We start from the raw sequence: 12325 nt of genomic DNA, 5'->3' as shown, positions 1-12325 counted from the left end.
CACATAAACATGTGATAGTCAAACCACTGGCTGCCTTTTCATGACCCAGAACAGTACTCCTGGCTTCCTGAACAGACTCCTCATGGCCTCTACCATTGCCACAACTGTGACTGTCAAAGGCACAAAGGAAATATGCTCACCAACGCAGTCCTTTGTTCTTTGTGTGTGATTTGCAGATATCTATCTTACTTTGAGCTCTGGCAATAGTCAGCTCTACCAGGTCTCTTACTGTGAGTAGCAGACTCACCTATCCAGATGCAGCCTCCAACATAAAGGCATAGTAAAAAGGCAGTGTACTACTAGGAGAAGTTCCTGCTTCTCCTGCCATGAAAGGCTGCACGTAGAACATGCACTCCAGCCTCACTGCACATACTTATCTTAGTCAAATGTTTAGGTGAACAAGAATTACAGTTTGGGATCTCAGGCACAGGAGAGATTTGAATAATATCTTGAATATTGCTTCCACTGTACATATATTACTAATTATTGCTCTACAGACAGACTGAAACAGGTCTTTGTGTCATACTGAAACCAAATACTTTCTACAAACCCAGGCAATCAAGTCTAGGGAAAAAACCTCAGCACAGACTACAGTGATCCAGGTGCAGTATAATAGAAACTAGATTTTACTTTACTGTTCTCTGCTGTATTTCATACAACACCTGTCTTACCTGTGACATGAATCTTGAAGGTGAGTTTCTGGCCAGCAGCCTCGCAGCTGTACTCCCCTGCATCTTTCTTCTCCACCTGGCTCACCACCAGCCGACGCTGTTTGCCCTCTGACTCTACCTTGAACTTCTTGCTCGAGGTGATCAGTTTCCCCTCCTTTTATCACTTGACCTCTGTGATAAAATGTTTGCTCATTAAGACCGGGATGTGGTAGCATTGTGGTGGAGTGCTTGTTCATTAGGACCGGGATATAATGGTGGAATATGGAGGCCACAAAGGTTGCAGAACACTCTAATTTTATGGGTAGATTGTGTACTCTGCGTAGTTACAGGCAAAGCGCGCCCCGATGGATACAAAGTTCCACGGAATGACCAACCAAGGAACGACACACCAAGTCGCACGATCACAACCGACCAATTAAAGGACAATACGCTCGGGATGGACAGTACAAAAGAAGTTGCAAGGGACGGGACGGCGCGGCAGTTGGAGGAACAATAATCCCCCTGTTGCCCAGCGCTGAATTGCCTTTTAGTTTTACCCGCTACAATTAATAAAAGTTTATAATTGGAACATTATTGGCTCATTGCTTATAAATTGATGATAACCTCCATCTTCTCCTGGGCCACCTCGCAGCTCAGCGTGGCATTTTTCTGTTGTTGCAGCCTTCACCACCTTCTGTACCTTCTCCTTGTTTGTAAATACAAATTCTGGCTCTGAAAAGAGAGAGATACATTAGTTTGGCCTCTTGAAAGAAGAGCAGGTTTTGGGGAAGGAGTCAGAAAAATGAATCAGTTCTCCCAGTCTGATGCCCCAAGAGAATGATGTGGAGAGAAGTTGTGCAATTTATGGATGCCCCATCCCTGAAAATATTCAAGTCTAGGCTGGATGGGTGTTAGAGCAACCTAGTCTCAAAGAATGTGTTCCTTTCCAGGACAGAGATTGGAACTGGATGATCCTCCAGGTCCCTTCCAACAAAAGGCATTCTGTGATGCTTCTTGTATGACTCTCATGACTCTTTCGTCCCCTAGCTGCCATTTACTTATGTCTTCAAAACATCAACTTATACAAAACATTCCTGTAGTATTCTCTCCCATGCTAAATGAGCCCTTCCAAGACAAAAACATGTTACATAGAGCACACCCCCTAGTGCTTGACACAAAGCCCCTGTTCTGAAACTTCCTGAGACGCAGCTGCATTGCAGAGTTGTTCTAGTGGTACAGGCACGTGGGAATGGAGAAGTGCAATCAGAACTTTCTTGTCTATGGCCTCATTCCCACAGCAAAAGGAAATTCCTGAAGATTTTAAAAGATGGAGCTGCCTCACAACTGTATTTAGAATAATTTGTTCAATTTCCTCATCAGAAATTAACCACCCCAAAGTTCAGCTCCAAAAATTTTAAGCATAGCAGGGAAAACTTACAAACTAATGACCGTTTTCTAAAACATTCTAGAATGAAAGGCCAAAATGTGTTCTCTCTCACCTGTGACATGAATCTTGAAGGTGAGTTTCTGGCCAGCAGCCTCGCAGCTGTACTCCCCTGCATCTTTCTTCTCTACCTGGATCACCACCAGCCGACACTGTTTGCCCTCTGACTCCACCTTGAACTTCTTGCTCGAGGTGATCAGTTTCCCCTCCTTGTACCACTTCACCTCCATCTTCTCCTGGGCCACCTCGCAGCTCAGCGTGGCATTTTGAGTCAGTGCAGCCTTCACCTCCTTTTGTACCTTGTCCTTGTTTGTAAACACGTCTTCTTTCTCTGCAGGGACATCACAACAGTCACACCATTTTGCTGTAGTCTGCTGCAGAGCTTACTCCAGTTCCCCATTTTCATTATACTTGCCCTTCACAGGGACCATCATGATGCCTCATTAAGACAGGAAAATACTTTCCCCTCTATTTTGCCTTGGGAAATGAATAGGCATATCATTTCATATCATATCATAAATCTAAACATTTCGCAGTCTGATAGCAGATTTGGACATGAGATTTAGAACACCTGCATGCACTGCTGAACCTCCTCCCTTCTCTTTGTTTCTTCTGATGTCTCTCTACATTTCCAGTAAATCAGAAGGGAATGGCCCTCTAGAACAGGTTGCCCAAGGAGACTGTGGATGCTCCATCCCTGCAGGCATTCAAGGCCAGGCTGGATGTGGTTCTGGGCAGCCTGGGCTGCTGCTTGGCAACCCTGCACATAGGAAGAAGGGGGTTGGAACTGGATGAGCACTGTGGGCCTTTGCAACCCAGGCCATTTATGAGTCTGATTAGTGGCATTTTCCACCTCATTGTGTCATTCAAATTTTGTAACCAGATCTCATCAAACACCTCCCCTTTTCTCACTCCTTGCATGCCTGGTGTGCTCTTGCACTGTAACCCTGCAGACACCAGCTGACTACAAGAGCTGCACAAGTTACCCTCCTTGCCTATTGTTTGTTGCAGTAATTCATTCCTGGATGGAAAAGCACATGTAGAAAAGTGTTGCTATGACACTAGATGACAAAGAAAGTCCTATAGCCAAAATGTTTTGCACCAGAGAGGCTGTAAGTTGATCCTCCAAATGCAAGACACACAAAATGAAGTGTTCCTTTATCTCTGGGATTCCAAGCATTTTCTCACCTCTGACTTTCACTTGGAATGTTGCTTTGTCATCTTTTGTTTCACAGCTGTAGCTCCCTTGGTCTTTCAGGGTCACATTTTTGACCATGAGCTTGCGGTGCGTCCCCTGGGAGATGATGGTTGTCCTCTGGTCCTGCTTCACCTCTATTTGATCTTTCTTCTATACGACAGCTCCGCTTGCAGCTGACACCTCACACACCAGCTCCAGGTCTTCAGAAGGACTGACTGATATTTCTGGAGTCGTTTTGGACTTGCGGACAAAATTAATGGCTTCATCTGAAGAAAAAAAGAGAAAGTGGTTTACATCCTGACTCAGGCTTATTCAGCACAGCATTAAGATACAGTTAGAACTGATTGTAATGTCTCTGCTCATTACATCTGGGGGATCAAGTTTCACCTCTGGAGGTACTCACATACAAACGTGTGCTTGATTCTCCTGTGTAAGGAAAGAGTAAGTTCTATGCAGACAGTTCTTATTTCTTCTAATCAATTCTGTATTCTGCACATGTTCTTCTGAAGCTAAAATGAAGGCAGCTAAGTAACCTGTTTGCAATACATGAACAAACCAATTCAACACCTTGTCTCTAAGCAAACAAGCAGCATTTGATGAGCACATCAGTATTTCATGCCCTTCATTCCATCCAGACTGTATTGGCAATAACTATGCTGGTATTAACAAGGATAGCAATTACAAGCAAAATGGTAGAAATACAGAAGATATAAGGAAAAGGGACCGCACCAGAGCTGAGGCGATCCTCCCTGGTGAGCGATCTCCAAGAGATGCTGCCTCAGTGAGGGTCAGCCCTTAAATGAGGTCTCAGAGGAGGTGGAGTCGAACTCCACCCCTCCAGGGAGCACAGCTACATAACTTTCACCTGTGCTCCCACAGCTGACCCCACACTTGCCTCAGCTGATCAATCAGTGGTTCACATTGTGATCTCCCATACACTCCACCCCTTCACAACGTGAACCAATGATTAGGTGAGTTCCCCTTATTACAGAGACCCAATCACGACGCTGATACAATCTCCCGTCGCATTAGATGTTGATATTATTCAAATGATGATGATTGGATGGGTGTTTATGATCTTCCATGGGCCAGTGCTTGATAGATGTTACCGGAGACAAATCATCTTGAAGTGCAGGTCCGTCTGCGTTTCATCAGTCCAGAGTAATGGTCCTAGAGGCTTAGAATCAATCTTAAGGGGAGTAATATAGATGTTTCAAGGGTACTTGGAGGGGAAGATCCACCCTCCAGGGCAAGATACAGGCCGTATTCTTATCTTGGATCAATACTTCTGCTTGTACTGGATTATGTCCCGGCCTCCGATACCATACCCTCTGGCCAGATATCTGTGGCTGTATAACTATATCTGGCACCAGAGGAGGAGTCTTGATCTGCCATAGGGACATAATAGGTGTTCCTTTAGCAATAAAGGCCGGAGTATTGACCACGATGTCAGTAGGCCATGTACCTATCACCGAGGGGGTGACTGAACCTCCCACCTCCAATAATCTCCCCCAAGGTGCAAGTAGGCCACACCATTTGGGTCCTACCTGCACCTTCCAAGGCCAATTTATCTTATGGATTCCCGGTTCTAAATTCTCAGGGGCAGGGAGCAGAAGATTATTTTCAGTACCAACCTGCGGTTTTACCTTATTATCGGTGCCTGTAATTTGGATCCTAAGAGGGGAGGCCCATATAGTTTGTAACATTTTCAGGGCACTGGGTCTGCCATCCCGAGGTCTTTCATTCAGGTCCCGCACGGTTTCATATAATCTTTTTGTCCACCCCTGCAGGGACTGAGAGTCTGTTTTCAGGGCAGCCTTAAGGATACCATTATAACGTTCAATAAGGCCTGCCCCTGTTGGGTTATATGGCAGGTGGAATCGCCATTCAATGTTGTTTTCTTCTGCCCAGCGCTGTATCATCGCTCCAGTGAAGTGAGTCCCTTGGTCACTCTCGATAACTTGAGGTGTCCCGTATGCAGACATCAGTTTAGTAAGTGCCTTAACTGTGTATGCTTGATTTGCCTTTGGTACAGGATAGGCTTGCAGCAGTCCACTTACAGTGTCAACGCAGGTCAGGGCATATCTCGCCCCCTCAGACCGAGGGAGGGGCCCAATGTAGTCGACCTGCCATCTCTGAAGAGGACTATATCCTCTAGCAATGTGGGATGTTGTTTCAGGCAACGGTCTCGGTCTCATCTTTGAGCAAGCATCGCAATCCTGACATGCTTGAACGATATCAGATAGTTGTACAGGCAGCCCCCATGCTTTAGCAGCTGCCCACATTATCTTCTGTCCAGCATGCCGTAGCTTCTGATGTAACCAACGGGCAATATTTTCAGATTGTGAATTCTCAATCCATCGGATTCGGGCCAGTGTGTCAGCTTCACCATTTCCTGGTGACTGCAAGGGTTGATGACCAGAGACATGGTAGACACATACTGTCCTGTGTTTGACCGTATTCCAAATGTCTACCCACATGTCTTTACCCCAAATCGGTCGGGCGTGGATAGTCCATTCCTGGGTAGCCCATTGCGTAATCCACAGAGTGAGCCCCCGGTACACAGCCCAACTATCTGTACAGATGTTCAGGACGCCGTCACCAGGTTCTTTAGTTATAACCATCCACACGGCTCGCAATTCTGCCCATTGGCTGCTTTGACCATCCCCCTCATCAAACCAGATGGTCTCAGTAGAGGGATGGTATGCTATTGCTCGCCACTTGCTCGGGTTGCCTCTGCTGGACCCATCCGTATACCAGGCATCTTCAGGAATAGGATATCTTCCTTCCTGAACGGGACTCTTCTCTGGTGGAGCAACCATCGGTTCTTTTGATGTATCACTGTGATACGTCACTGGGCCTAGGATCTTCTGTAGTTCTTCTTTAAGTGGAGATGAAGACAGACTGCTTCTCTGGCTTAGATAGGCGACCCATCGTGCCACCGTTTGTGCTTGGGCCACCCCCGTCTTAGGAAGGTGAGTCAAATCTCTCACCCACCCCTGGATTGGTAATGAAGTCTTAACTATGACCTCTGCTGTTCGCGTTATCGGCTCTACTGCTTGTAATGCCGAATAGGCTGCCAATAACTGTTTCTCAATCATGCTATATCGTTCTTCTGCTCCGTGCCAAACCTGAGACCAGAATCCAATGCGGGTTCGAACAGAACTCTGGCGTTGCCACAGGCCCCAGCCAAAACCATCTTGAGTAACATGAACATCTAGTTCAGCTGGGAGGGTCGGATCAAATATACCCAACGCCTGAGCTTGTTTAACTGCCAGTTTTGCCTGTTGGAAAGCATCCTGTTCTATCTTTCCCCAATTCCATGATTGACCCTTCTTTGTAAGCTTGTATAATGGCCTTAATAGCTGAGCTAAATGAGGTATAAAGGAGCGCCAATACCCCAATATACCCAAACATTCTTGCAATTGTTTTGATGTTGTAGGGACTGGAAACGCTTGGACTTTATCTACTACCGCACTGGGTAGTACTTTGGTTTTCCCGGACCAAATTACTCCCAGGAATTTTACAGATAGCCCCGGACCTTGCACCTTCTGTGGGTTTATAGCCCACCCTCTTTTCTGCAGGTAAGCTATCAACAAATCTGCTGCTTGTCTCACCGCCTCTAACGAATCGGATGTTAACAGGAGGTCATCAATATAATGATATAAATTGACATTATTTGGCTTTTCCCACTTAGCCAGATCACGTGCCACTAAATTATGACAAAAAGTGGGCGAATGTACGTACCCTTGGGGTAGGACCTGGAAAGTCCATTGCCTCCCTTCCCATGTAAATGCAAACTGATCTTGCGATTCTTCACTGATTGGAATACTGAAGAATGCATTCGCCAAATCCAAGACACAGTGATATGTTTTGATTTCCCTGCTTAGTGTGTCCATTAGGGAGGCAATATTGGGTACAGCCGCATGAACAGGTGGCGTGACCTTATTTAATTCCCTATAGTCTACTGTCATCCTCCATGTTCCATCCAGTTTTCGCACTGGCCATATTGGGGAGTTATATGGGCTATGTGCAGGCCTTATAATACCCACTCTTTCTAATTCCTGCACCGTCTTTGTTATTTCATCCTGCCCACCCGGGAGTCTGTACTGTTTCACATTAGTAATCCGGCGTGGCTTCGGCAAACAAATAGGCTCATGTTTTGCATGGCCTCTCAATATTGTCTGGATTGCCCGGATACTAATGCATCTCTGCCGCAATCGGAACTCTCCCACTGTTGTATGGAGAGCCAGACCCCACAGGATATCAATTCCTAATATATACTCTGGAATTGGGGCAATGGATACCTTGTACTCCCGTGGTGGAAGACGCCCGACCCCCAGTTTTACCCAGGTTTGGGTGACCGGAATGGTTTGTCCCCCAAAACCTCCAATCATCACTCTATTACCTTTAAATTTAGTTGGGTCTCCATATATTATAGATGTCTCTGCCCCGGTATCAACTAGGGCCATAACCTTCTGTATATTCTTTCGGGACCAGTATATCGTCAGTTCCACATAGGGCCTCCGGTCCCGTCTAGAGGCCCTAGGAGGACTGACATCCCTCGTCAAGCCATGAACTGAGCCAGATTCAAGTCTTTTACCTCCGATACCTCCGGTGTCATAACCCGAGGCACCTGAGGTGGCTTCTTTTTCCTATTTGGAACTATAAAATCTTCTAAATTCCATGTTGTTGTTGGTCGCTGCTCTATAAATCTTATCCCTGGCCTTTTGGGTTTATTCTGAAATTTTTGTTCATCCTTCAGTTGCTTCCACAACTGAAGGAGAACCTGATTGGGCTGCCCATCAATTTTTGAAAACTGAACGCCTGCCCGGAGCAGATCATTAAACATTTGTTTCCGGGATACCCTAACAGGTCCTGCCCGAGAAGTTCGCAGGGCCGATCTTCTGGCTCGCACTATTGGAAAAGCCTCGGCATCCTCAATCACCCTGATATTGCGCTTAGCTCGTAAACGCTCAGTTTCTCCGAGGTCTGCTACCAATTGGGCGGCTTGTTGGACTACTGCCTCTGCGGATACTACTGGATTAAGTATGGAAACCAAGGTTCCATACATATGAGAGGGTGCTTACTGTAAAATTAGGTCCCTCATTCCCGCAGAAAATTTAACCATATCAGGGCTATCGAATGTGTCTTCGTAGATAGCCTCTCTCATACCTAATTTGCGTATATAATTTTGAAGGTCTTCCATAGAAGACCACATCCCTGTGTTTACTGGCATGTCAGTTTTATTTGTCCACACCATGCGGCAAGCAGCCATTATCCATTCTACAATTGAATGGTTTTCTTCAGGGAACTGAGTCCCAGCATACAGTCTCTGCCGAAGGGCAGGATGTACTGTTATTGTGGCCAACTTAGATACTTCGGGGCCACTAACCAGTACACTATCTGCCCCTGAATCCCATAACCGTAATAACCAAGCCGGAACACTTTCCCTTGGCCTTTGCCTAAATCGTTGCACTAGGTCCATGAGTTCAGTAGGCGTATATGGACGGGCTGTTACATGTAAATCAGATTCGGCAGGGGGCCATTGATCAGGAGGCACTCCTGCTGGTCGATCTTGAATTTTCTTTGTTTTTTGAGTTATTACTGGATGGACTTCTAGTGAGTCCGTCTCAGATGGTTTTTCTAGATCAGATTTAGTGATCTTATTTTGATTCATTTCTTCAGGATCTTGATCGTCATTAAATGAAATGTATCTAATTTGAGGGTTGGAGGAAGAAAATGACGGTTTTTTTCCTGTCAATAGATTGATCTCACCCTCCAATTTTTCAATACGGGCCTTTAACAATTCATTTTCATGTGCAATGTTGTTTGATTTTATCTCTGCCCGATTTAAAGCATTTAATAATGGCCAGGCTGCCATAGATGCAGCCATTCGCTTTTCTTTTGTAATTAAGATATCTTTTTGTAGTCCTAGAAAGTAATCAGTTAGACAATAGGCGTCCATGTTATTTGGTACTCTTAAAGGGCCCCATTGTTCAATAATTGTTGCTAATTGGTAATATGGGGACGCCTCAAAACCTGGAATTTGTCCAGGAAGGCATGTCCCTAAGGGGGTGGTCTTCTCCCCCTTGTACCAATTAAAGATTTTCCACACAAAGGACATTTTTTTTTCCTTATATTTCTAGATGCCAAGTCAGTGGCTCCTGCCTGGCTTGCCAAATGTATTGGCAATAACTATGCTGGTATTAACAAGGATAGCAATTACAAGTAAAATGGTAGAAATACAGAAGATATAAGGAAAAGGGAACTCACCAGAGCTGAGGTGATCCTCCCTGGTGAGCAATCTCCAAGAGATGCTGCCTCAGTGAGGGTCAGCCCTTAAATGAGGTCTCAGAGGAGGTGGAGTCGAACTCCACCCCTCCAGGGAGCACAGCTACATAACTTTCACCTGTGCTCCCACAGCTGACCCCACACTTGCCTCAGCTGATCAATCAGTGGTTCACATTGTGATCTCCCATACACTCCACCCCTTCACAACGTGAACCAATGATTAGGTGAGTTCCCCTTATTACAGAGACCCAATCACGACGCTGATACAATCTCCCGTCACATTAGATGTTGATATTATTCAAATGATGATGATTGGATGGGTGTTTATGATCTTCCATGGGCCAGTGCTTGATAGATGTTACCGGAGACAAATCATCTTGAAGTGCAGGTCCGTCTGCGTTTCATCAGTCCAGAGTAATGGTCCTAGAGGCTTAGAATCAATCTTAAGGGGAGTAATATAGATGTTTCAAGGGTACTTGGAGGGGAAGATCCACCCTCCAGGGCAAGATACAGGCCGTATTCTTATCTTGGATCAATACTTCTGCTTGTACTGGATTATGTCCCGGCCTCCGATACCATACCCTCTGGCCAGATATCTGTGGCTGTATAACTATATCTGGCACCAGAGGAGGAGTCTTGATCTGCCATAGGGACATAATAGGTGTTCCTTTAGCAATAAAGGCCGGAGTATTGACCACGATGTCAGTAGGCCATGTACCTATCACCGAGGGGGTGACTGAACCTCCCACCTCCAATAATCTCCCCCAAGGTGCAAGTAGGCCACACCATTTGGGTCCTACCTGCACCTTCCAAGGCCAATTTATCTTATGGATTCCCGGTTCTAAATTCTCAGGGGCAGGGAGCAGAAGATTATTTTCAGTACCAACCTGCGGTTTTACCTTATTATCGGTGCCTGTAATTTGGATCCTAAGAGGGGAGGCCCATATAGTTTGTAACATTTTCAGGGCACTGGGTCTGCCATCCCGAGGTCTTTCATTCAGGTCCCGCACGGTTTCATATAATCTTTTTGTCCACCCCTGCAGGGACTGAGAGTCTGTTTTCAGGGCAGCCTTAAGGATACCATTATAACGTTCAATAAGGCCTGCCCCTGTTGGGTTATATGGCAGGTGGAATCGCCATTCAATGTTGTTTTCTTCTGCCCAGCGCTGTATCATCGCTCCAGTGAAGTGAGTCCCTTGGTCACTCTCGATAACTTGAGGTGTCCCGTATGCAGACATCAGTTTAGTAAGTGCCTTAACTGTGTATGCTTGATTTGCCTTTGGTACAGGATAGGCTTGCAGCAGTCCACTTACAGTGTCAACGCAGGTCAGGGCATATCTCGCCCCCTCAGACCGAGGGAGGGGCCCAATGTAGTCGACCTGCCATCTCTGAAGAGGACTATATCCTCTAGCAATGTGGGATGTTGTTTCAGGCAACGGTCTCGGTCTCATCTTTGAGCAAGCATCGCAATCCTGACATGCTTGAACGATATCAGATAGTTGTACAGGCAGCCCCCATGCTTTAGCAGCTGCCCACATTATCTTCTGTCCAGCATGCCGTAGCTTCTGATGTAACCAACGGGCAATATTTTCAGATTGTGAATTCTCAATCCATCGGATTCGGGCCAGTGTGTCAGCTTCACCATTTCCTGGTGACTGCAAGGGTTGATGACCAGAGACATGGTAGACACATACTGTCCTGTGTTTGACCGTATTCCAAATGTCTACCCACATGTCTTTACCCCAAATCGGTCGGGCGTGGATAGTCCATTCCTGGGTAGCCCATTGCGTAATCCACAGAGTGAGCCCCCGGTACACAGCCCAACTATCTGTACAGATGTTCAGGACGCCGTCACCAGGTTCTTTAGTTATAACCATCCACACGGCTCGCAATTCTGCCCATTGGCTGCTTTGACCATCCCCCTCATCAAACCAGATGGTCTCAGTAGAGGGATGGTATGCTATTGCTCGCCACTTGCTCGGGTTGCCTCTGCTGGACCCATCCGTATACCAGGCATCTTCAGGAATAGGATATCTTCCTTCCTGAACGGGACTCTTCTCTGGTGGAGCAACCATCGGTTCTTTTGATGTATCACTGTGATACGTCACTGGGCCTAGGATCTTCTGTAGTTCTTCTTTAAGTGGAGATGAAGACAGACTGCTTCTCTGGCTTAGATAGGCGACCCATCGTGCCACCGTTTGTGCTTGGGCCACCCCCGTCTTAGGAAGGTGAGTCAAATCTCTCACCCACCCCTGGATTGGTAATGAAGTCTTAACTATGACCTCTGCTGTTCGCGTTATCGGCTCTACTGCTTGTAATACACAGACAGAACCTGCCTGAGGAGCAAGCTGATGGCTGTCAGCTACAGGCAGACCTAGCTTTGTACTGCATTTCTTAGAGCAACAACTGTTGCTTTCAGTCACTGAATATACCAAGGCCAATTACTATGCCAGGAACATTTATGGCATCAGTGAACAAAAAATGCGTTAAAAATTGTAATAGACAGGAGCCATTTATTCTTTTATAACTAGGTGACCAAAGAACAACAGTCCTTCTAGAGTCAAGCTGTTAAGAACTAATAGCATCAATCAATATCACATAGATAGATTACTTCCCTGCCCTAAGACCATCTTGCGACCATTTGGTGCTCCTAATTAAGCCCTCTTGATGGCATTTTGTCTGAGCCATGCGACATTTTGTGATAGGAGTTACTGCTAGTGTTCCCTTAACCCTACACCA

Source organism: Coturnix japonica, chromosome 13 (genome assembly GCF_054131305.1).
Source record: "Coturnix japonica strain WE chromosome 13, WE-NBRP24, whole genome shotgun sequence".
Lineage (NCBI taxonomy): Eukaryota > Metazoa > Chordata > Aves > Galliformes > Phasianidae > Coturnix > Coturnix japonica.
This window is presented reverse-complemented; position numbering follows the sequence as displayed.